This window comes from Globicephala melas, chromosome 3, assembly GCF_963455315.2.
Source record: "Globicephala melas chromosome 3, mGloMel1.2, whole genome shotgun sequence".
NCBI lineage: Eukaryota > Metazoa > Chordata > Mammalia > Artiodactyla > Delphinidae > Globicephala > Globicephala melas.
The window spans coordinates 150,503,993-150,531,629 of NC_083316.1; the positions used below are offsets into that span (position 1 = coordinate 150,503,993).

Here is a 27,637-nt window from a genome sequence, read left to right on the forward strand (position 1 = left end):
GATTTTTGAAGAAGATAACTGGTTGAAAGCACAGGGAAAGAGCTGGGTTTCTCTTTTTCAACGGTCACATAATGAGTAATGTGGGAATTGGTTTACAAAGTCTCTCTCCATGAGGGGCTAAGGTTAAGATTAGAACTTCTGAGGCCAGAAGAGCAAAATAACTACAACAACACACATATTTTCAAGAGCCGCCCTTTGGATGTGAGGGATTGATTTTTCCCACTCTTTTTTCAGCAGCCCACCTGGTGTCTTTAGTAAATGACATAGGAGAATACAGTGTGGCCAAGAAGGCTTAGATTTCCTTAGCCCCAAGTCAGATATTCTCAAGTGACTGTCCACTCAAATTAAAAAGAGAGATTTACAAGAGGAAACTGGATACAACAGAGTGTACTTTTATTTCAGCCCTTTACCTGAATGTTTTGTTTTGTTTTCAGTTCTCCACTGAAGTTGCCTACATTAATATATTTTTAAGAACATTTCCTTACGTTGAAGTATTCATTCAGTATATTCATTTACTATAATTGAGAAAAGCCAAATGACTTAGGCAAATTCATTTCTATACTGCCACAGCAGTGTATTGTGAACTAAATGACACCTGGCAGTTGTTTACTCAGATACTAACTCAGTTAGAAGGCAGAACAAGGATACCTACCCATTCAGGGAAGGAAAGGTCACTTAGCCTCTGTAGCTGTCTTAGGTCTCTTATCATCACAGTAACAAATTGAAGACTAAAAACCATACAATCATCTCAATAGATGCAGAAAAAGCTTTTGAAAAAATTCAATATCCATTCATGGTAAAAACTCTCCAGAAAGTGGGCATAGAGGGAACATACCTCAACATAATAAAGGCCATATATGACAAGCCCATAGCTAACATACTCAATGGTGAAAAGCTGAAAGCATTTCCCCTAAGATCAGGAACAAGACAAGGATGCCCACTCTCACCACTTTTATTGAACAGAGTTTTGGAAGTCCTAGCCACAGCAATCAGACAAGAAAAAATAAATAAATAAAAGGACTCCAAAATGGAAAGGAAAAAGTAAAACTGTCACTGTTTGCAGATGGCATGATACATAGAAAATCTGAAAGACACTATCAAAAAACTATTCGAGCTCAAACATGAACTTGGTAAATTTGCAGGATACAAAAGATTTCTATATATAAAATTTGTATTTCTATACACTCACAGTGAACTAATAGAAAGAGAAATTAAGGAAACAATCCCATTTACAATCGCATAAAAAAGAATAAAATACATAAGAATAAACCTGCCTAAGGAGGTAAAAAACCTGTACCCAGGAAACTATATGACACTCATAAAAGAAATGAAAGATGACACAAACAGCTGGAAAGATATACCATGGTCAAGGATTGGAAGAATTAATATTGTTAAAATGACCATCATACCCAAGGACATCTACGGATTCAATGCAGTCTGTATCAACATATCAAGGGCATTTTCCACAGACCTAGAACAAATAATTTTAAAGTTTGTATGGAAACACAAAAGATCCTGAATAGCTAAAACAGTCTTGAGAAAGAAGAACACAACTGGAGGAATCATGCTCCCTGGCTTCAGACTGTGCTACAAACCTACAGTAATCAAAACAGTATGGTACCGGCACAAAAACATCCATCACTGGAACAGAATAGAGAGCCCAGAAAGAAACCCATGCACTTATGTCAATGAATCTATGACAAAGGAGGCAAGAATATGCAATGGAGAAAAGTCTGGGCTTCCTTAGGGATGGTTTCATCAATTAATTTGTTTTCTTAAATGGACCATACTTTTCCATGTCTTTGTATACCTTGTGAGTTTTTTGGTTGAACATTTGGCTTTCAAATATTATAATGTGGTGTCTATGGAAATCAGATTCTCCCACTTTCCCAGGGTTTTCTTGGCTTGGATTGTTGAAGGCTGTAGTAGTCTGTTTGTTTGGGGACCTTTCCAAACTAGTTTTGCAATGAGTGTACTCCTTATCGTATGTAGGCACTGAAGTCTCTGTTCCTTTAGTTCATGTTTAGCTAATGTTTTGACAGAGATGTCCTTGAATTCCTGCACCTAAGACAAACAAAAACAAATATACACAAGCATATCCACATGCACACTCAAAACCACACACCTCTCCCCATTGTGCAGATTGCTGGATCACTCCTTCAACATTTAGCTGACCTGCACTGAGTTCAGGGCTCAGCCCATGGTAAAAGCTTAGAGACTCCTCTGGTGTTTTCAGAATACGCATCTTATCTTGAGTGTGCATGTGGCTTTCTTAATTTCTCTGGACACATGTGTACTTTTTGTATGTTCTAAGTTCCCAAAGAATCTCCCCCAACTTTTGCTCCTGCATCTTATGTGGTCTATTGTATTTCAATGCACAGTCTTCTGCCCCAGCCATCTGTGCTTTGTTAGTTCACCTTGCACTTTTTTTGAGCAATGACCGCTGCTTTCCCAGACTGTGTTCCAGGTTAGCTAAGACAGAGATAAGCATCTTGTGTCAGTCCTTCAGGTAACTCCCAGACAGGTTAGAACAGATACACATAATAATCCGAGAGTATGGTCTCTTCTGCTCCCTCCTGAAGCAGGATTGAGGGTCCCATACTAGGAATGGTCTGCTGCTACTTTAAGACTATCACTGCGTTAAGACCCCACCACTTTAAGACCATCACTACACTAACAGTAGATGGGGCAAGGGCAAGTAAAAATGCCACAAAGCTTTCCTGCCATTTTCAAATTGCCTCTTCCCTGGTTCAGTATGTGTTTGGTTGCTGTAAATCTTTGCCTGATTTCAGGACTAAGAGAAACTCAAGGAACGCCACAACAAGAAACAGTATGATCAAACTCTCAGATGCCAAAAGACAGAGAAAGAATCTTTTCTCCCAAAGGAGAAAGAAAAAACAAATTTGTTACAAAGCAGGGATCCTCAAAAAGATTCATAGCTAATTTCCTATCTGAAACCATGGAGGCAAGAGGCCAGATATATTTAAAGTGCTGAAAGAAAAAAACTGTCCACCAAGAATTCTATATTTGGCCAAACTGGTTTCAAAACTTAGGGAGAAATTAACACATTCCCGGATGAACAAAGGCTGAGGGCGTTTGTTTTACAACTTCCTAACACTGCCCTATGACAAATGCTAAACTGAACCTTCAGGTTGAAATGAAAGGACACTAGACAGCAACTCGAAGCTGTATAAAGAAATAGAAATCTCCATGGGCAGATACTAAAGCCAGTATTGTGCTACTGGCTTGTAACTCTACTTTTTATTTCTCACATGATTGAAAAAACAAATGCATAAAATAATCATAAATCCACGTTATTGGGCTCACAAAGTATAAAGGTGTAATTTGTGACAACAATAATGTAAGGAGGAGGAATGGAACTGTAGAGGAACAGAGTTTCTGTGTGCTATTGAAGTTGGTTCCAATTCAAATGATATTGGTTGAACTTTAGAAGGGTAAATGTAATCTTCTCGATAACCACAAAGAAAATATCAATAGACTATATGCAAAAAGAAATGAAAAAGGAATCAAGAGTTCACTACAAGAAAATCGGCTAAGCACAGAAGAAGTCAGTAATGGAGTAAATGAGGGACAAAAAATGCATAAGACATACAGAAAACAACCAGGAAACAGACAGAATTAAGTTCTTCCTCATCAGTAATTTTTAAAAGAGTGGATTAAGCTCTCCAATAAAAAGATAAATATTGGCAGAATGGACTTTAAAAACATCCATAATCCAAGTATATGCTGTCCGCAAAAAACTCACTTGATTTCAAGAGACACAAGTTGGTTGAAAGTTAAAGCACAGAATAAAATATCCCATGCAAATAGTAACAAAAAGAAATAAAGAGAGAGAAAGAAAAAGGAAGGAAGGAAGGAAGGAAGGAAGGAAGGAAGGAAGGAAGGAAGATAGATCTGGGATGGCTACATTAATATCACACAAAATAAGCTTGAAATCAAAAACTATCACAAGAAGAAAAGGAGGCCACTATATGTTGATAACAAGTTCAATCTATCAAGAAGATATAACAACTATAAACATATATGTACCAAACATCCCCCAAATAGTGAAGCAGACATTGACAGAATTGAAGGAAGAAATAGATAGTTCTAAAATTATAGTTGGAGATCAATATCTTGCTTTCAATAATGGATAACACATCTAGACAGAAGATCAGTAGAGAGGTAGGGGGACTGAATAACACATTTAACCGACTAAACCTAACAGCCATATATAGATCACTCCACTCAACAACAGCAGAATACACATTTTTCTCAAGTACACGTGGAACATTCTCCAGGAAAGACCATATGTTACGCCACAATACAAGTACCAATACATTTTTAAGAAACTGAAATCATACAAAGTATCTTCTTTAGCCACAGTGAAATGAAGGTAGAAATCAATAACAGAACCATTGGTAGCCATTTCCCATCATGCCTGCCACACATGATATAAAGCAATGAAGGGAAAAACATAACTGACCATTTAGAAAAGTGGGAAAGAGGACATACCATTCACACAGAGTGTGTGCTGTTTCCCGTTGTCAGGGATAGAAATAAATTAGCATCATTTATTCATTAGTGTGTTAATTTCTTGGTCAATCATTGCGCAGCCAGTGTTTCTGCCTGATGGGAAGATTTCCTATACTCAGTGTTGAGTGGAGACAACCTTGAAAGGGACATTTAAAAGGATTATATTGTGATGGGCTTAGCAGTACCCTTCCTCCTATGCCAGTATTTAGGCTGGGGTATTTCCATGCAGTGTGTACAATCATAGGCCCCAGGTCACCAGAATTTAGTTGGATTCATTTTGTTAATACATTCCCTCAGTACTTTGTCTTTTATTTCACTGTTGCATTTACTTCATTCTTTATTATCACTGCGAAACAACTTTGTTTCCTGTTCGGATGCCAAAAAGTGGATATCAATACCTCCTGAGTTTTACACATCACAGGTCTGTTTTACATATCAGAGACAGAGACAGCAACTATTTCCAATGACTTTGAGACATACTTTGAACATGTGATTAACGTGGAGTGTTGAAATGTGTGTCGAGCTCATTATACTTGCTCTAAAAGGTTTCAAACTGCAAAGATTTAAAAATCTTTATCTTTGAATAGTTTTCCTGTGCTGTCCCTTTGTGTCAGACTGTTAATGTGCAGTCTGGCACCTTCAAATAATGTGGCTTTGTAACCAATTATTTACATGTTGTTTTATCCACAGAGAATCTTTTTTTTTAATAAATTTATTTATTTTTGGCTGTGTTGGGTCTTTGTTGCTGCACATGGGCTTTCTCTATTTGGGGCGAGTGGGGGCTACTCTATATTGTGGTGTGCGGGCTCCTCATTGCTGTGGCTTCTCTCGTTGCGGAGCACGGGCTCTAGCCGCTGGGGTTTCAGTAGTTGTGGCACACGGGCTTCAGTAGTTGTGGCTCATTGGCCCTAGAGCACAGGCTCAGTAGTTGTGGCGCACGGGCTTAGTTGCTCCGCGGCATGTGGGATCTTCCCAGACCAGGGCCTGAACCCATGTCCCCTGCACTGGCAGGAGGATTCCCAACCACTGTTCCACCAGGGAAGTCCCCACACAGAGAATCTTAAGGTCAAAACATACAACTCGATTAACTACACTTCCTCCTGTTCACATTTCCCTCATCTTTTCTTCATCTTCTGTCTGTTTCCTTGGCCCTGTTTATATTAAGTGCTTTTACCATTATATTTGATTGTCTGTATTCCGGTGAGTTACCACAATGCTTTATGAGATATGGTAGGATATAAATGCATTTAGGTAATATATATATATGTAGTTTGCTTGAGTGCAGTGTTTTTTGTTTTCTGTATTGAATTCATTAGCATGGGTCGGTATAAAATTTAGCATAGGTCAATATGTAATTTGTAAACTAATAAGGTCTTAAAAGTGAGGAATTAAGTCTTTTAAATTTAATTATTTATTGTAAAGAGCAGAAGAGCATACATCAACAGGTGCCTAAGGAAAATTTGTATTCTAATATGGAACTCTTATGAACACTTTTTTTTTCTTCTAATGGTATGATAGGCCATTTGATTATTTCTATTTTTAATGGCTTTAACTTTAGAACAATGAAATATTTGTAAAGTTTAAAAAGTATTTTTCTTTATTTGATGCGGGTGGGATACTGGAGAAATGAAAGGTCAAACACCTATTGAGGAATCCATACTTGTCTATATATTGTGTACTTTTATTTCAATAACTGATTTAAAATTCCTAAAAGGATGCTATAATAAGTTATTATGCCATTTTACACACTGAATTAAGTGAATTTCACGGAGGTATGAAACTTGCCTAATGTTATCCAGCTGCCAAGCGGTAGGAGTGAGAATTAAATCCGGGTATACCTATCGCCAAAGTTTCTGCTCATCTCTTTACATCATCCACTTTTAATAGCCAATGCTTTCCTGCTTACAAATATGACTGAGGTTTCCAGACAGTCAACATTCCTTTGTGATCAGATAGAAAAATTACTGTTGATTCTCTAAAGACATATTCCTTTTCCATTAAGTGACTTTAGTTGTTCAAATGATACTTCCAGACAGTAGTAATCACACAGTTGGAGACTAAGAACAGAACTCAGGGATGTGTCTAGCAGTCAGTAAAGACCAACTGGGCTCACTGATGATATTTACAGTCATTTCCTCTAGACTAATATAATCTTATTAATAAGACCCTAATAATTCACAGTAGTGCCCTTGCCTGATTGTTTGTTCTTCTCCCTCTATCACTCTCTCTTTCCCCATATTATTATTATTTTTGGCAATTTTTGGTGAATTAAATTCAGGGATTAGTATTCAGGAGTACTAGTCACAAAAGCAGAGAATCTTAGCTCACCAAAGGAAGAAAATAGAGAAAAAGTATAAATTATATGAATACACACACATACACACATGTGCCAACTATATGCTGCACTTCTCCAAAATCTGTTCAGTATCTGCACATTTACTGTATATTAGCAGTAAGACCAGAAATGAGCGTAACGTTCTGTTTACAAGGCACAGCAAACAGACCCAAATATGGAAATTACTAGCAATGAGAATGGGGAAGAAAGACTACAACAAGGAATGTAGATGATATTTTTGTTTCCTAGCTATGATGCCAAATATTGAACTTTCAACTGGAGACAAGGAGGCCATAAAAAGTTGTATTAGTTTCCTAGAGCTGCCATGACAAAGTACCAGAGACTGAGGAGGTTAAACAACAGAAATTTACTCACTCACAGGTCTAGAGGCTAGAAATCTGACATAAGGTGTCAGCAGGATTGATTTCTTCTCAAGTATCTCTTCTTGGTTTGTAGATGCCATGTTTTCCTTTTGTCTTCACATGATCTTCTCTCTGTGCATGTCTGTGTCCTAATATTTTCTTTTTATAAGGACACCAGTCATTGGATTAGAGCCCACACATTTGACCTCATTTGACCTCAGTTACCTATTTAAGGGCCTTATCTCCAAATACAGTCATATTACCAGGTATTGGGGGTTAAGACTTCCACATATCAACTAGAGCAGGACACAATTCAGCTGATAATAGAAGATAAGAGTAATTTAAGCAAGTAACTATTGTTTACAGTGAGTTGCTTAAGGATATGAATTTACTCAAGAAAAACAAGAAGAAATTACATAACACTGTACGTTATACAAAGATATTAAATTAATCATCATAACATCCTGTGAGATGGGCATTAAATTAGACTAAGCAAGATGAAGCAACTTATCCAGAATTGTATAGTTGGTACTTTCCAGAATTTAAACCAGGTATTTTCCCACTTCCATTCTACGTTATATATTCCTTTCATTATTTGAAATGAATTTTGAGTCTTCATTTCGCTTAGTTTCTGAAGTTACATGGGGATAGAGTGGAGTTGGATATTTTCAGTGACATTCACACATGGGGAAGGAAATTGAGTCCAGAAGCTTCAGCAATGTTTCCATGGAGAACGCTAACAACAGAACCAGAAACACCATTATCCTTTTGGTTCAGTGATCTTTCCTGAAGCACTACAAGAATCAATTTTAAGAAGCCCAGTGTTTTCCAAACTTTCACCAATGGGCTCTGTAGGGTCCTCTAACAGTATCTAAGAGACTAACTAGTTTCACATCCCAAGCCACTTAAGACAAGGAGTTCTGACTGTTCTCTGTGAGGAAATCAAGTGACAATCATAGCTGGTGATTTAGGATAGTTTCTTCAGGGCCCAGGCAAAACCTAATACACAGTAATAATCATTGTTAACTGCATCTTTGACAAGGATTAATCAGGTATCAAAGAGGTCTATAAATTGGGAGAAATTATGATCAAAGAGAAACATAGACCACAGATATTTAATTAATGCTCAATTTTTTATGAGTTTAACTTTGGTTAACCTAATTTTCTTTCTTCTAGACAATTTCCAATTCGTCTCCACAAAGAGACCAGAATAATCACCTTCCAATACAAGATTTATGGTGTTGCTTTAATTTAAAGCATACAGTGACTTCTACATTCACTCCACCAAGTTTTGCCAGGAGAGAAAAGGAGACGTGATATTTTGTCTTGAATTGGATATGCCACCATACTTGACTTAGCTCATCCTACTGGAAGCACTTTGAGGGCAGATTCTACAGTCTTGTCTTACATCCTCTATGGAATCAAGCCAAGGGAATCACACACAGTTACAGCTGGAAAAACATTTGTTCTGGGTTAATACTTTTAGCCTTTACCACCAAGACTTTATCACCAAGACCCATCTTTACAGTCTCTAAACAGGAGACCTTCTTGCCTTCCGTTTTCATATTGACTAGGAAGGTAAAGGGAAGAACTGAGAAGTACCCAAAGTCAGCTAGCAGCCAGCACAGATAAATCATCTGTGGAGATATTGTTTCTTTCAAAAGATATAAACATAAGAGGAAGTCCTAGTGTTTGAAACAACTGTGCATAATAAAATTCCATGAAAACCTAGAAATCCAGATGCAGATCAGTAACATATTGGTTAAATAAGCTGTTATGTTCATGCAATGGACAAGTGTACATACATTAAGAAGAACGAGATACTCTTTTCTATGAGATTCTCTTTTCACTGAACTCATCAGTGCTGCAAACACAATGTTACATAATACTTTTTCTTTAACATTATATCAGGCATCCTCATCTGGTCCTGCATTTATTGCCAGTGTTACTAAAGTCTGTCACTTACCTCTTTCTCTTTTAGACATATAATTTCTTCTTATTTTGGAAGCATTCATCAATCCCTTTTTTACTCTTTCTTTTAAATTACAAATGAATATTGAATTTTATAAAATATCTTTTGGGGGATATTTCAAGTGATTGTATACTTTTGCTCTCCTTTGACCTTGTTATATGGTAAATTATATTTTGTTATTTTATATTATGCTATTTATTATATATTGTATTCTGTTTACTAATGACATTTATTATGTTATAATTTCATTATTTTTAAGGTAGCATTTTGTTTTAGATAGACAAAACAACCAGTGGAATAGGAAGCATCTTAAAATTAGATGCAAGAGCATAAGAGAATTGAGATTAAAATAAAATTCACGTTTTGGATCAGTAGCAAAAATTATTCAACAAAAGTGGGAAAATATGGCTATCATAGAATTACTAAATTCTAGATACAGCAACCAGTTAAAAGTTAAAAAATAATGAAAGTGTAAAAGTATCAGAAACCTGGGAGACTTGAAATAAATTATTCATGAGGAATACCTTTCTAAGATACAAAGAAAAAAGGATACATTTAATTATATAAGAATTAAAATTTTCCTCATGGCAAAATGCACTACAAAGGTCAGAAAACAAGCAAAAGAAATTGGGAAATATATTTAGAAATGGATATGCCTTCTTTACAACCTTTGAGAGAAGCACATGTTTCTTTTGCTTTTAACCTGTTATGTGGGTATTAATCTATAATGTAAGTGCATGGTTCCTTCCCTTTCATCTGTAATGTGAGTGTCAACATGGGGCACTGTTTCCAAGCACAGACTTTGGATGTTCCTGTACTGGTCCCGTCACTGACCATCCACAAAAACTTACAAATGTTGCTTTACTTTCCTGGGGGTTAGAGTCTTAACTAAGAAATGGAAGCAAAATAGAACTTTCCCCCAGGGATGATAGAAGGTTTAAAGGAGTAAATATGTAAGTGACTTGGCACAGTGCCTAGCACAAGAGAGATCAATATAAGTACTTACCAATTTTTTAAAGAGACACATGAAAGAAATAAAATGTGGTGATTTCAATCTATTGATATATATTCTTGACATTAAACTACATTGGATGACCTAACTTGCTCGTGCTTTTTCTTACTCTAGTGAACTTGGGTAGCTAATATCATAGTTTAAAATTTTTCCTTTTATATTTACAAGTAAATTTGACCTGTAAATTTCTTTTTCCTTACAGTCCTAATCTATTTTCAGTATTAGGATTATATAGACTTCATAAGATGAATAAAGGAGCATTCTTCCTTTGCTACTCCCTAGAAGTTTTTCTTTGTTAATATTGATGTTATCTGTTTAACAGAAGTTTGATAGAATTCACCTCCCAAATGATCTGGCCGGGTCTGGTATTTTCTTGGTGAAAGCTTGTGAACTATTGACTTAATTCCTTTACTGGTGTAAGAACTCCAGCTACAAATTTCCGCTTGTGTCAGTTTTGGTAAACTTTAGGAGCTAGGAAATTGTCCACTTTACAGAAATGTTCAAATTTACTGGCATTTCATATATTCTCTGTTTGTACTCTCTGCTATAACATTGTCCTGATTCTTTCTGTATATTGTTTACTTACGTTTTTGTTTTGCTTAATCAAAGTTTGTTTTTTTAAATCTTTTCAAAGAATATTCTTTTGACTTACTAAATCACCTCAATGTTATACTTTTTTCTGTTTTATTAAGTTCTGCTCATATCTTTACTGTCTATTTTTCTATGTTCTCAGGGTTTATTGTTTTACTCTTCTGATGTCAATTAAAACACTTGGTTATTAATTTTAATAAATCTTTTGACTTATAAACAGTTGAACTTTTTGAAGGTTCCAGCTTAGTTGTACGTATCTAAGGGTCAGCTCCTCCTCATAGTTGCTGGCCTAAGGCTTAGTTCACCCTATAGCCATGTATATATTGACATTTTTTCCCCTCGACTTTCTGTGTTTTGCTACTTCTCACTTCTCTTTGCAGAGAAGCCCTTTGAAATACCCTTAACTTATTTTACAGCCAATAAGTCTTTAAAATACTGTGTATTTTTTAAGATAAATCAACTTATATAATTAGGCAGGAAATCTGACCTGCCATATTTTTAAAAACAGCATAATTTCACTCTTCTCCACGATTAATCTGCTGTATTACACCACCTTCGAGTTTTTAGCTTTAACAATGACATGTACTCTCAAAATGTTTGAAAGATCCTACCCAGTCTTTTAAAACATCCTTGCTCCTTGTTTCAGTTCTAGTTTTATGTATATTTTCTGCCTGGCACCTGATTATTCCAACATCTGATGGATGGCCTTGGGAATCTAATTCTGCTATTGATTGTTTTTGCTGATTCTCTCCACTTGTAGCTGATTTCTTCATTATTGTGTAAATTTAGATCATGAGCTCACGTTTAGCTAAACTTTATCTGTGGGAACGCTATAGGCCTGTGTTGAAGGTCTACCTCTCCAGAAAGGGTTTAGTTTTGTGTTTGGAATACCACCGATTTGGGAGCATTGTAAGTTAATTTCTTAGCTTCTGTTTGCAAGACCGCAAATAAATTTGCAACCCAAACACTGTGAACACAGATCTGCGGTTCAGAATTCTCAAGATTTCCTACCTGTTTCCTACCCAGAGCAGAGGCCAAGAGAATTTGCTCTTAGTCTCCCTTTGCCAGCAGATATTTTTTTCTCCTGGCACACCCTTTCATTAAAGGTGAAGCCAGGGATAGATAGCTTTAGTTCTAACTTCCCATCTAGTAGGGATGGAGTCTTACCTCCTGCCTCCCATGTGGTCATGGCCATTTAAAAACAAGTCTCTATACCAGGTGTGTCATTCAACTACGGCCTGTATTCCAAATCCAGACAGCTGCCTATTTTTTATGGCCTATGAGCTATGAATAATTTTCACGTTTTAACTGGTAACATTTTAAATGGTTACCTAAGTACCTAAATAATATCCTCAATTTTGCCTCTTTGGTCTACAAAGCCTAAAATATTTGCCATTTGGCTCCATAAAAACAGGATTTCCAGCTTCTGTTCTAAGCTATCAAGATCTTCAATCCACTCTTAATAGAGCTATAACTCTCACACATGTACCACCCTTCCTTCATGGGTCCTGGACATTTCGACTGCACACTTCCAAAATCAACCACGCACTTAAAAATAAGTTGTGTACATTTAACCTAGCATACCTAACCCTTTTCTTTTAGGAGAGTTTTTCAAGTAATCTTGCCCACCGTATTCTTCAGAACTTCATTAATAATGGCAAAAAACTGGGCTTACCTGGTGGCGCAGTGGTTGAGAGTCTGCCTGCCGATGCAGGGGACACGGGTTCGTGCCCCGGTCCGGGAAGATCCCACATGCCGTGGAGCGGCTGGGCCCGTGAGCCATGGCCGCTGAGCCTGTGCGTCCGGAGCCTGTGCTCCGCAATGGGAGAGGCCACAACAGTGAGAGGCCTACGTACCAAAAAAACAAAAAAACAAAAAAAGGCAAAAAATTAAAACAACTTAACATTCAACAAAAATGGGAAATGTTCATAACAATTATAGAAGAACATACAGTAGAAAACTATAAACTGTTATTGAAAGAGTGAGACATAACCTTTTATTCTTAGAGAACTATGTTTATTTAGGTCCCTTTTGTTTAAATAAGTGTATTTCTGTGTATGTATGTATACAGTCATGTATTTATATACACATACATTATTTGTATGATATATTTATATAAACATATGAAATACATACCTATACACATACCTTTGATTTATATTTGTATACATACACAGGAATATCATTATATATTATATATTTATATACATTGAACTGAAAACTGGTAGTATACATATATATCGTGTAGAAATGTGTGTCTACGTGCATGTGTAGAAAAGCAGGTTGAGAGATATGGAAGCATGAGTTAGACAGGGTTCAAGATTTTAAAAGTACTTATGTGTAGGTAGTGAGGTTAAGGCCCATTTGATTGAAAATATTGCATATTTTTACATCAATTGTTATGATGACCAGATTCCTATGTAAATAAGATTATAATTAGCTATACATACTCGTATGTGTAATGTATAACCAAAAGATATATAGTTTTATATATGTATTATATTTATATTATATAATACAATTATACTAATACATTATATATTGTGTTCTATAGAATATATTAACTATAGTGTATTATATCAGATAATAATAATTATATATTTATATATTATGATATAATTGTTTTAAAATCAATATTACAGGATATATCATATTAATATTATGAACATATTAACGATATAAATACATTTCATTACTCATATATTTTGTCTATAATATATGCTAGGCAAAAATATATATTAATGTAATACATAATTGTTATACACTAATATAAATATTAGTATATTACATTTATACATCAATATAATATTTAATATTGGTATATTTATATTATTTTTAATATATATATAGCTAATGCTCTTTAAAGCCATCTGCTACAAGTAGAATAAGACCAGGAGTATGGCCAAAGCAAATTGTAAAAATATTAGATTACTTATATTCATTTATATGTCATTTTCCTGGAATCTGCATCTGGCTATTAGAGAGGACACACAGCAAAATCAACAAAAAGTGCCCAGGACATAGGATCCTTTCTTCATTGGAACGGAACCTCAAAGGAAACACAGTGCTATTTAGTCCCCCTTCAAAGAGCCAAGAGCAAACCTTGAAGCACCCAGTAAAAGCCAATTCAAACAAAAACGCTTTTCCACTTAAACTGGAAAACGTTAAGTTCCCAAGAGACCCCCTACATCAACCACTGAAGCTCATTTGGCAGTAAAAACCGAACAACAAGAAACGCAAAACAATAGGTGTTTTACCAAAAACACAAAAAAGCAGCTAATTAGTGTCTTTCCTGTTTGAGAGAAAGGGGTGGGAAGTGGGCAGAAGACCTGATAGGAAAGATAAAAAGAAAAGGAAAAGGAAAATAACAGTTTCCAGTTTGACACTCAAGCTGTCTTCTGCATCCATTTCGTCAAGACCACCAAGTCAATGTGGAGGCTTTTTCCTCCTTCCCTTTTCTTTTCATGAGACCGATCACAACCAGCACTGCAGATTCCATCCAATTAAGGAATGCTGTTGCCTACATGTGTGAATGAGCTGTGAGTAAAGTACTGAAGTAGAGGACACCTAAAGTGAAACGATTTCATGAATGTCCACGTGGCTGAGCAGCAAGTTAACCTTTCATAGATGTGCTAAAGAAGAAGAGTTAGGTTTTATTTTATTTACTTTTCCCTGGACTGTGTTGAATGACTATCATCGACAAGTTCAGGCTACTTTTTGCTGAGGATTAATGCACTGGGAGAGCTGAGAGAACACTGAACAGTAGAGCTGTCTTTTTCTTGATCAGTTCACCTTAGTTTCCCAAACTCTAAGTCTTTCCCTAATTCTTTCTCCTTTTTATTGTAGTAAAATGAACATAACACAAAATTCACCATTTTGATCATTTTACAATTCACTGTACCATTCAGTGGAATTTACTACTGTCACAATGTTGTGCAACTATCACCACTGTCCAACTACAAAACATTTTCATCACCCCAAGAGGAAACATACACCCATTTTGAGGAGTCATTCCCTATTTTCCTCTCTTCCAAACCCCTGGAAACCACTAATGTATAATATTTTCCGTGTGTATGGATTTGCCACTGCTGGACATTTCATATAAATGGAACCATACAATATAGAGCCTTTTGTGCCTGACTTCGTTCACTTAGTTGCATCCATGATGTAGCATGTATCAGTAATCCATTCACTTTTATGGCTGAATTCCCTGATCCTGTTTTCTTCATACTGTTTGAATACAAAATTTAAAATAAGTTGAGAGTGAAGCTCTGTTTTAAGGGCACATCTACGAGGCCAACTCTTTTAAAAAAGGTGAAAATGGAGATATTGTTGTGAAATGATAATCGTTGAGAAGCCTCAGCCAATTTGATAATGAAAAGTTTGGGAAATGTTGCAAAAAATTATCTGCTTTATATTAAAAGCCTTTTAAGCAAGGATTCAGGAGATTGTCTTTTTCTTGCAGGTAACTTAAATGAGTCAGAAGGAAATAACTGCGCTTTAAAACAGATTTTGAAAGGATTCTATTTATTCTTAATAGACGAATGGGAGTACAGGTAGTTCACATCCAATATGGACTCCCTGTCCAAACACTGTTTATCGTTTTAGCCACCACTATCGAATTATATTTCTTGAGAGTAAGGCAGCTCAATTCCTGCATATTACTTTTTTTCCTGCATATTACTTTTTAAAATTCATCTATCAAATTATCAAATTCATCAATCCATTAATACAGTATAAACAAGAGATGTTCATGTTTCAGTGCAGTTCAAATATCAGGTATAAAGAACCACCAGCAAGAAAAAGAATCCTATATCTCTTGCCAGAATGTGGTCAGCTCTGGGGTGCTTTGCTAGCTGAAACACACTTTCATTGTTAAGAGGATAGAGGCTGTTTAAGAGGGATGAGAGCCATAAAATGTTAACTACGTGTATGTGTTAAGAACAGTGCTAGGTTATCTCATATTCTATATCAGCCAAGGCTCACCATTTTACATATGTGAAAAGCGAAGTTAAAAGTGTTTTAGTAGGGCTTCCCTGGTGGCGCAGGGGTTAAGAATCTGCCTGCCAGTGCAGGGGACGCGGGTTTGAGCCCTGGTCCGCGAAGCTCCCACATGCCACGGAGCAACTAAGAGCATGTGCCACAACTACTGAGCCTGCACTCTAGAGCCCGTGAACCACAACTACTGAAGCCCACAACCTAGACCCCGTGCTCAGCAACAAAGAGAAGCCACCACAATGAGAAGCCCGCGCACCGTAACAAAGAGTAGCCCCCGCTCACCGCAACTAGAGAAAGCCCGCGCATAGCAAGGAAGAGCCAACGCAGCCAAAAATAAATAAATAAATCTATTTTTTTGTAAAAAAGTGTTTTAGTAACTTACTAAAAGGCACGCAATCAGTAAATCTGAGCAAGAATTCAATCCCGAATCTGTCACACTGAAGTTTAAGCTAATACATGAGATTAATAAAAACAGCACTAAATTAAAAGTTCAGAGATATTTTTAATTTCATACTCTTTCACTAACGCTCTTTGGAGATAAATCATTTCTTTTATATGGGCCTTAGTTTTCACAACTATAATAGTTGGAAGCTTGACTAGATGATCTGTATGTAGTCTTCCAATTCTAAAATGTTCCACTCATTTGGATTCCTACAATAATTGCCCTTGCATTACATGCATGCTGCCACCAAGTAGCCGCAGAGACTATTAGTTCCTTTTATATCCCTAGTGGGGAGTGCATTTTGACATCAGACTTACCGGTCAATAGTACAACCTGTTACTATAACTATAAAATAACAAAATAATCTGGTATTATTTCCTGTAAAGCAGAAGCTTTACATTGTCTGTGCATCATATCAGAATCACCTGTAGGTTTGTTTGGTTGTGTTTTAACATCTTTATTGGAGTATAATTGCTTTACAATGGTGTGTTAGTTTCTGCTTTATAACACCTGTAGGTTTTTAAACATAGAGGAAATCCATAACCCATTGAATGAGAATCTTCAGAGACAGGACATGGGCATCTGGATTTTTGGGCTCCCATCATCCGTTTATTTTATTTTATTTTTTGCCTATGTACAATATTTGTCACATCCTCTTGAATCTTTAAATGTTTCTTTTTGTTTTAAAATTTTAGAATATTCCATAATCTTCACCTACTTTTCATAAGGTGTTATCTGTTATGTTTATTCGATCTTGTGCTTCTCCTGGTTGTCTTCTTTTTTTCCTTTTTTTTTTTGGCGGGGGGGGGGGACCCGCCTCATGGCTTGCAGGATCTTAGTTCCCTGACCGGGAATGGGACCCCAGGGCCCCAGCAGTGAAAGCACCAAGTTCTAACCACTGGACCACCAGGGAAGTCCCAAGACTTCTGTTTTAAATGACTTTTTTCCCCACTCTAATTCATTCCTAGGATCAGTTTCATGTTTGAACATTAAACCAACCTTGCATTACTAGAATAAAGCTACTTTGATTGTGATATATGATTGTTTTACATACCATGGATACAGTTTGTGCTTCTGTTTACACATTTTGCATGCATGTTCAAAAGAGAAACTGGCCTGTGATTCTATTCTTGTAATATTCTTTTTAGTTTTGATCTGAAGCTTATGTTGGCCTTATAAATATTTGAGCAATATATACTTTTCTGTTTCCTGGAAGATTTTTATGTAAGATTACCAATATTTCTTCCCTAAATATTTGGAAGAATTTACTTGGAAAGCCATTTATCCCTGGCAATCATTTTCTGTAAAGGTACTTAATTATACAAACAACTTTTGCAGTAGATATAGGTTTTTAAGATATGTTTTCTTCCTTGGGTTAGTCTTGTTAGCTTGCATTTTTAAAGAATTTGTCATTTTCGATGAATTTTCAAATTTATAAATATAAAATTATCATAATTTAAACAGCTTTATTGGGATGTAATTTACATACCATAATTTCAACACTTTAATGTATACAATTCAGTGGTTCTGAGTGTAACCACTAAAAGACTTGTGTAAGCATCACAACAATCCAATTTTAGATTCCTGTCCCCCCACAAAAAACCCATTACACATTAACAAGCTTTTTTCAATCTCCTCAACCCTCTCAGCCCTAGGCAACCACTCATCTACTTCCTGTCTCTACAGATTTGCTATTCTGGGCACTCATATAAATGGGACCGTACAATATGTGATCTTCTGTGAGTGGCTGCTTTTACTTTACATAATGCTTTCATGGTTCATCTATGTTGTAACATGGATCAGTAGATCGTTCCTTTCTATAGCTGAATGCTATTCTATTGTATGGATATTCCACATTTTGTTTATTCATTTATCCAGTTGTCATTTGAATTATTTCCACCTTTTGTTTTTAGAAATATGCTTCTATGAACATTCACGTACAAGCTTTTGTGCAGACATAAGTTTTTATTTCTCTTAGGTATATATTTAGTAGTGGAACTGCTGGGTCATAGGGTAACTCTATGTTTAACACTTGCAGGAACTCTCAAGCTGTTTTGTAACATGGCCGCACCATTTTACATTCCCACCAGCAATGTATGTGCGTTTCAATCTCTTCTCTTACAGCCTAGCATGTCATCTATGCTGGAAAACGTTTCACATGTAGTTGAGCAGGATGAGTATTTTACTCTTTGGTTGAGTGTTCTGTAAACATTTATTAGGTCTTGTTAATTCATAGTCTTGTCCAAGTCTTCTATATCGTTGTTGATCTTCTGCCTAACTGTTCTATCCATTATTGACTGTGGAGTACTGAAGCCTCTACCTAATGTTGTGCAATTATCTATTTCTTCCTTCAATTCTTCATGGACTTTGGTATTTTCTTCTTCGTGTATTTTGGTTTTACCTTATTCAGGGCAAATAGGGTAAAGATTTTTGTATCTTCCCTCTCTTTATCATAAAATGTCCCTTTTCATATCTAGTAACTTTTTTGTTTGTTTTAAAGTCTATTTTTTCTGGTATTAGTATAGCCACTTCAGCAATGCTTACGTTTGCTATTTGCATGATATATATTTTTTTCATCCTTTTACTTTGTACACATTAGACTTTTGAATCCAAGCAGTGTCTCCTATAGTAAACATGTTTTAATACCCAGTTCGACAATATCTGCCTTTTGATTGTATTGTTTAATTCATTTACATTTAGTTTTTATTATTGATATGGTAGGATTTATTTATGTCTATCATTCTACCTTTGGTTTTCTACATGTCTCATGTTTTTGCTTTTTTGTTATTGTTCCTCCAGTTTCCTTTTATAGTAAGTAGATATTTTCTACCGTAACATGTAATTCCTTTAATGATTTTTAACCACATTGTTTGAGTAATGGCTGCACTAGGGCTTATGTAATACACCTAAGAATCTCTTCAGATTTTTACTAGGTTCATTCCAGATAGAAACAGATACTGTACTTTTATAGAGCTGTATGCCTTCCCCTCTTTTTTGTTTTTATTACATTTATATATGTTACATACTTAACAACATATTATTATAATAATTACTTCTCACAAGCTTATTTTTTCAAAGAGCTTAGAGAAGAAAGTTGAGCAAATAAATTTTTTTGAGTTTGTCGGGTTAATCTATTTACCATTTCTGGTTCTCTTCCTTTCTTCCTGCGGAATCAGCTTATGATCTACTGTCATTTTTATCCTAACACAGCTTTGTTCTCACTGCCTTCATTGTGCCATATCATCAAATATATGATTTTTTTATGTTATATAGAGAACAATCCAAATATAGTCATATTGTTTAGGCACTTACTTTTTAAATTTGTTAAGAGAAGAAAGGAGAAGAAATTTGAAATTACAGTATCTTTTATAATTCCCTACACAACTGTTCTGGTCAGCATTCTTTGTTTTGTTTGTATGGCTTGAGTTACTGTATGCTATCATTTGAAGAACTTCCACTAGTATTGCTTGTGAAGCCCGTCTGCTAACAATGAACTCACTCAGTTTCTGTTTCTGAGTTATGGTGAAGTATTGATGATAAGTTGTGGAGTGGTGGGAAAAACTAAAATGCGATGTGCTGTATGATGTATGTTTCACTGAAGTGTCTTGGTCAAATTCTAATGATTTATGATAGAAATCACATAAAGCAAGCATCACAATTCTCCAGGAATGTTCTGTAGAATGCTAATGTTAATGATGAATATGTGATCCCAAATCTTTCACTTGTATTGACCTTATCTCATTAATTCTTCTCCCAACAATGCCATAACTAGAGTTGAGTTCTAAAGTGTACCTTCCTCTTTTCCAATAGAAATGGTCCCACAATTTCAGAAAGTTCTCAAACGTGAAAAAGTGCACACGGCGTTTATCACGTTTGCAAATGCCAATGAAAATGCTAAGGTAACACTGTCCAAAATGCAATATTCTTCTGTGAGGGCACCCAACTTTAAACAAATACACATATTCTAAATACAGCTTAGATCTGTGACATGTTTTGGCCAATGAAGTGTGAGCAGACATGATGGCCTTCAATGAGCAGCAGAGGCCTTAAATGGGCTTGTGCACTTGGGCTCACCTCTTATGTTTCAGTGAACTTTGTGAGAAGACAGGGCCTGGGAGCTGCGGCCTCACAGTTGGGCTCCAGAGGAAGATGTGTGTTACAGACCTCAAACTGACCCAAAACACGGAGCAAAACCAGCCATCTAGAGGTCTAAAAGTGAGACACTGCAGCTAGCCAATAGGTCCAAGAAAAATCAATTCTTGTTTATGGAACTGAGTTTTTGGGTCGATTTGTTCCAAAGCATTATCACAGCAAGAGCTGACTAACACAACATCCTCCAAATCATTGTTATGTAAATGGCTGCCACCATGCCTACAAGTAAGGCAATTGTGTACTCAAATTGTGAGAGTTCTTGAACTCTTGGTGCCTCTCCAACACAATGTACATGGCTAAATTTCCACAACTAAGTTCACTAATATACCACAAAGATCTCCCTAAGCTTTTATTAAATGTAATGCAAAGTTCTTTCTTTTCATTTTCTGCTTCTACATAGTTAAAATGCTTTTTATCAATGTAAAATGGCTCTTACCTTTTGGCTTCTGTCGTGAGAGTCTTGAACTCTGAAACACTGTAGGATATCACCTATAAATGGTATCTAAAACATACAACAATTGAACGAATATAACAAAAAAGGAGAGTCACCGATATAGAGAACAAACTAATGGTTGCCAGTGTGGAGGGGGAGGAGGGGGCAATACAGGGGTGGGGAAGTGAGAGATGTAAACTACTGGGTGTACGACAGGCTCAAGGATGTATTGTACAACACAGGGAATATAGCCAATATTTTGTAATAACTGTAAATGTAAAGTAACCTTTAAAAAGGATATAAAATTTTTTTAAAAAAGAAATCTTACTTAAAATTTGAAACAATTTAAATGTCCATCAACAGGAAAATGCACATATAAATTATTGTATTTCCCTACATGGGAATCCTACGTAGCGAGGAAAGTACATGATCTAGACAGATCTTTACGTGTCAGCATGGATGAACCTAGCAAAGATAACGCTAAATAAAGCAAGTAACAAGAGAAAACAAAATAGAATACGATATGCAGTTTAAGAATACTTAAACATGTAGCCTACATAGAAAGACATCCATGCCACTGACGGAGACCAAGTTCAGAAGAGTGGTTACCCAGGGTCAGCTGGGGAGTGGTTGTGTTTGGGAAAGTGGTCACACCAGAGACTCTTCAACAGGAATGGTAATGTTTCACTTCACACGCTGGCTGGAGGACGGAGGAGTGTCTGCGATGTTATAATGTGAGCACGCTGCATGTAAAAGCCATTGCTGACCACATCTAGGGGAACTGATGCGTGGGAGCTGGTAGTGGGTGGAGGCATCCAGAAGGTGGTGGTAGAAGAGGAACGTTGTACACGTAACGCCTAAGGCCTGAACAGAGGACGACTACTGCTCTAGAAACTGGACACAAATCCAACTTCTACGGCCAATCCTAGAAGACAAACTGAGGCATATTTAAAATTTTAACACTTTATGTGCGCAAAAATAGATTCAATTCACGCACCACAAAGCAGAAGAGGTGAGGAGCACTCCAGCCACAGGAGCTGCACAGATGTTTATTTTAAAAGGGCAGAAGCAAAGCAAGGAAACGAGTGATTTGCTATGGCTTTAACGCCTAGTTGGTGGTTTGTGACTGGGTGTCCTCAGCGGTGTTCGTCACCCTGAGGCGCTGACAGGCTTAGATTTGGGTTGGTTTAAGTGGGCGGCGCATCGCTAGAGACACCGCAGGCTAACGGCCTCCTTGCAGGGTTAATTTACTAACACCAATTGTCTGAGTCCTTCCTCTTACTCAGTCACTTCACTTCCTACGCCTCACTTTCTCTTCTGCAAAGTGGATATTCAGTAGTAAATTCTCTGTGGAGGTGTCAGTACAAAACAAAGTGATTATTAGGAACCACGATCATGTCCTGAATGCACGGAACACGTCACCGTTTGCCAACCACCGTGTCAAGCCAGCAGAAACGACAGAAATTAAGAGCTCTCCGCAGAAATTCACACACCCGTGCACCAGGTAAGGGACCACAGGCAGACGTTCACTCAGCCTTTCCTGTGTCCCTCACGGAGTTCAAGCTCTCTCCTGGGCGGGGCAAGCACAGACACTTTGCGGGAGTTTAACTAGTTTTAAAATGCGCTGATACAACCATGTCTCACTTTTGTTTGGATCAGTCAGCAAACGCTTTTTGGAAACCCCAAATTCTCCACACCTCCTACCTTTCCCGCTGCCCTAGTCTCGAAGCTGCCGACACCGTTCCTCAGGCCGCGTCGTCCGGGGAGGCGGGTCTGCGTGCTGCTCCTCAAGCCGCGTCGTCATGGGAGGCGGGTCTGCGTGCGGACGCACGGCGAGCGCGCGGAAGTCTTCGAGCCCCGCCCCCACGGGCCCGCCGGGAGGCTTAAACCGCAACCCCGCGGCTCGGGAGGCAGTTGATGCCCGCGCCAACACCAGGCCGCGAGTGGGCTCCGGAGCGCGGCATGGAGGGCCCGGCCTAGCTGGGGCCCGTGGCCCTGTGTCTTCGGGCCGCAGCCGCCGGGCGGTGGGCGCCCGAGGGGCCTGGAGGCGAGCCGGGACCCACAGGAGGGTGTGGGCATCCTGTCTGCAGCCAGCGTCCCGGAGGCCGCGCTCAGGCCATGAACACTCGGTGAAGCTGCGCCCGGACAGCGCGGCCGACTCCTTCTCGCGCTCTGAGGACCTGTGCGCGCTGCAGGACTCGGTGCCTCTGCCCTCCGTGCGGGCTTCCCTGAGGGAGGGCCTGCTGGACTTAACGCCTTCTGCCTCCGCGGGTAGACTGGGCGCCGCTCCTGAGCACCCTCTGCCCCTGATCTGTGTCCAGAGCTTCTTCCAGCCACGGCTTGTCGAGACAGGTTTGTACTTCCCGCTTCCAGGGGCCCTCGTGTGGGCGCTGAGAAGCGGGGTTTTAAATGGTTAACGGTGGAGGGTGGGCACTAGAACCGGTGCCCAGTGACCGGGTGTACGTGCACTAGACGGGGCGTGCGGCCTAGGACTCCTGCCAGCTCGGTGACCCCGGCCGAGTGCCTTAAGGCTTCAAGGTCTCAGTGTTCTCATCTGTAGCATGGGCTTCACAGGACCCAGCCTCTGTGGCGGTTACAAGGATGCACTTTGTTAATGCTTCTAGACTCTACAAAGTAGAACACTTAGCACAGTTTGGAGCATCGTTAATTGTTGCACAGATGTTACCTGGTCTGTTGAATGACTTTGCCTGGTACACACCAAAGCGATTAGGAAATGGATATATCCCAGCTTCATTTCCTTTCCATTCAAACAGGGCTCAGGAAAAAAAAAATTTTTTCCAATAGGTGTATCATATATAGTGGAAAGAGCACCGGAGTCAAGGCAGCTTAGGGTTTGAATTCCAGGGCTGATGCTCTCTGTGGCCTGGACAGGTTTCTTTTGCACTACAATCCCCACACTTGTAAAATGACATTAAAAACCACTCTTTCTGTGGGTTCTTAGAATTAATTAAGCAGGTTATGTGTGTAAAGTATCCTGGCACTTGAATGAGTTGTCAGAACCAAGGGCTGCTGGAGACGATGCTTCTGCCCTAGGTAATCTTGCCTTCTACTGGGCAGCAAGTAAACACAAGCACAGGAGTCAGTGCTCTGGAAGAAGTGAGTTCTGCTGCTACAGAGCACAGAATCTCTTTTTTCTTTGATTTAATTTTTATTCTATATTGGAGGATAGTTTATTTACAATATTGTGTTACTTTCAGGTGTACAGTAAAGTGATTCAGTTATACATATATCCATTCCTTTTCAGATTCTTTTCCCGTACAGTTTGTTACAGGATATGGAGTAGAGGTCCCTGTGCTATGCAGTAGGTCCTTGTTGATGATTTTATATATAGTCGTGTGTATATGTTAATGCTAAACTCCTAATGTATCCCTCCCCACCATCTTTCCCCTTTGCAGAGCACAGAAACTTGGAAGGGAAAGTTCAGGGTAGGATTCTTGGAGGAAGTGCCATCCTTTCTAAGGATATGTAGAAGCTCCTGGGGTGGCAGGAGAGAGCAGTGTGTGTTGAAGTTTGAGAAATGTAAGAAAATATGGCAAAACTAATGTACAGGGCTGGAACTCAGGGTTTGGGAAAGAAATGAGAGTTAATACTGAAAACGTAGTGGGGCCCAACAGAAAGGCGCCTTGTTTGTCCTGTCAGAAGTTTGGATGTTTATCCTGAAGGCTGCGGGAAACACCAAAGAACAGTGAAATGGAATTCTGGTTTAGAGGCTCACTTGGACCTCCATGTGGAAGGCAGTTGATTGGGTGCTGGGTGAATTGTAATCTAAGGGTCCCACTTAAGTTATAAAAGGTGGGACCGGGTTTTGCAGATCTGAGAGAGAATGGGTGAGGCCTGGTGAGCAGTTAGAAAAGGGAGGGCAGCAAGCGTGGGTGACAGTTTACAGCTGCATCTTTTTGAGAGATACAGAGCACAGTAGAAAGGGATTGGGGGTGGCGAGAGGATCTTCCTTCATCTTCAGTGCTTTAGAGGGGCCTGGTAGACAGGTCTGGGCCCAAGGTACAGATCTGGGCTTTTGGGAGGACAGGTGTTTGAAGGCATGGTAGAGACTTAGGTTATCCACAAGAATATCCAAAGGATCATAGCTCTGAGAGTTTTTTTAAGTGAGTATATTTGAGGATGTTTATAAGCTGAGAGAAAGTAGCCAACAGAGGAAGGATGTAAAGATCTAGGAAAGGAAGTGATTGTTCATTTGTTTTTGAAAAGCTGAACACTTGTCGTGTGCCTGGCCCGTTTCTAGGATCTGGGGTTCACACCATCTGTTATCTCTTCTGCAAGGACAGTTCAGTTCATCCCCTGGTGAACAGAAGTCAGATTATTCTTTGCATCCCATTCAGGTGTAAGAACTGTTTTGTACCTCTGAAGGGAAGCAAGCTCTATCCTTTGGTCACCTGCTGATGATAATAGCATTGGCTGAGACCTGACCATTTACAACGAAGGCACTTCTGTAGGTAATAAGTTCCAGGAGGGCCCGAACTGAGTATGTCTGTTTCAGCATTTAGCATGGTTTAGCATCTGAGAGGCCGGTACATTATTGGCATATAGTAGACTTAAAAATGAGTATTTGTGGATTGTCTGAATGAGTGGATGTGTGTGATTCACATCCTATTTGCAGGTCCTATGCCCTGCAATGGATTTTCAGTGTCAGGTTGTGACAGTATTTATGATGGGGATTGGCATTGTTCCCTATCTAATGGATAAAGATTACACATGAAAGGACTTTACAGTGACATCCCAAAAGCCTCATAGGAATTACATAACAAAAAAATAAAATTGGATTCTGTATAATTTCTAATTTGTAAGCTGGCCAGAACACTGGTATTTCAGCCAGTCCTCTGGTAGTTCCGATGACGTCCCCATGATCACCCAGGCATAATCAGAATGGCTTTAGGATTTGGGAGCCAAAATGTTCCTCAGTATTTACTGCTTTGCATAGTCCACTTAAGAAAATGGACTATTGAAAAAATAGCTTCAGACACAATATGGCATTTTATGATTTAGCATGAAATCTGAGAAATATAGAGGTTATCTGAAGCCTGCAATGGTAAAGTTTCCTCTGCTATTGAAGTTATTGTCTTTAAACAAAGGTTCTACTTTACTAATGCTATATACATATATTTTATGATATTCAGGTTAATTTCCAATTCTAAGGAAGTAATTGGTTGCTTGGTATGAGAGATGGTGTGGCTTCCAAAGGTGAAAAGTATTATTTTGTTGTAATTTCCAGCTACCTAAGGATGGGAGAGGCCCTGGACACTGCAGTCAGTATATTATGTGGAGCAGGTTATATTGTGGTTTATTTTTGAAGTTTTACATGTTTATTTTCTTTTTTGCGGTACGCGGGCCTCTCACTGTTGCGGCCTTTCCCTTTGAGGAGCACAGGCTCCGGACGCACAGGCTCAGCGGCCATGGCTCACGGGCCTAGCCACTCCGCGGCAGGTGGGATCTTCCCGGACTGGGGCACAAACCCGTGTCCCCTGCATCGGCAGGCAGACTCTCAACCACTGCGCCACAAGGGAAGCCCACATGTTTATTTTCTATGCAAGTTTGTGTGCTCCTTTTTGAGTTTTGGTAGATAAGTGTTTTGTAACTTTGGAATACTTGTAGTTATATACATATATATATATATATATAAAACTTATATATATATATATATTTAATGTAGTAGTTAAAGCCGTGGAGAGTGTACTAGTCTACCTAGGTTCAAATTCTGGCTTTACCCTATGACATCCCTGTGGCTTCCTCTGCTCACCTATTCAAAAGGAGGATAATAAGACTGCTGTGGTGAGTTACGTACTAAGTGCTATTTAAGCATTTGCTATAATGATCATGTATACTTGAAGGCAAGGAACTTGCCCCTTGATTGTCTCTGTATTCCTAGTGCTTAAGAATTCCTAGTGCTTTCGTAGTGCATTGTCTTAGGATAGAGATAGCTCAGTATAGTTCTTCTCACTATAAAGTACTGTTACGTTGAAAGTCTTTGCTTGTGTACTAATAATCTATGACATATCTGCTGAGGAAAGGAAAGGAATAGTTTTAAAACTGCAATGGATAACAAAAGATTGTATGATGCAATGCCTTTATTATGTAATTATAAAACTAACAAATGATCGTGGTAGAAAATTTGAAAAACTCCTAGACAAAAGAGAGGTCAACAAAATTTGGAGTAACATTCAGAGTGTAGAGTTGTCCATGAATATTAGTGCTTTCATATTTTCCAGGACTTTAAGTAGACTCTGCTTCTTAAGAGTCTATTCATGATATTTTACTTTAATGATGTTTTCATCATGAGGACACACACACACAGAAATCTGTCAAAAAAAAAAAGGCATGTAAATCACTGATGTTTCAGATAGCCACATGAAATAAAGTGAGAAAGGTCAACAAGCTGAAAGAATGTGGAGTAGCATCTCCTTAATTGCTTACATAACTCTGATAATTACCTCTTTGTGGATAAAGTAATTAATGGGGAATCTAATTCAAGAAAAATGTATGAACTTCAAGCCTTCTCAAAGCCAAGTATTTCTTTCCACAAAAGGTTACTTTCCACGGCCATTCTTCCTTATTACCAGACAGGGAAAGAGTATTGTATGGCAAAGGATCTTCCTGAAGGAGCGTGCTTCCCACACTGATTGTCATAAATGACTTCGGAATTACTGTTGCTGTATTACCAAAATCTTAAACTAGGATATTTTTGACAAATGCGGTCCTTAGTTAATTTTTAGAGCTACAAACTGTCAGATGGCTCTGAAATAACAATTATCTGGCTATTCTTCAGGGTGA

At 38.2% G+C, this 27,637-nt stretch overlaps 1 protein-coding gene across 46 annotated transcripts in view; it reads left to right on the plus strand.

Moving 5' to 3' along the window:
• Nucleotides 1-27,637, plus strand: part of LOC132597126 (metabotropic glutamate receptor 7-like) — a 303,251-nt gene that overhangs the window by 111,778 nt on the left and 163,836 nt on the right. For 7 of the 46 annotated variants that reach the window (XM_070045233.1, XM_070045231.1, XM_070045235.1 and 4 more), the window contains one exon: nucleotides 8,410-10,966. The exons of the other annotated variants lie outside the window; for them this stretch is intronic. The gene's annotated coding sequence lies outside the window, so the exon portion shown is untranslated. Of the gene's footprint in view, nucleotides 1-8,409; nucleotides 10,967-27,637 lie in introns of those variants that run through there. 46 annotated transcript variants of the gene reach the window in all.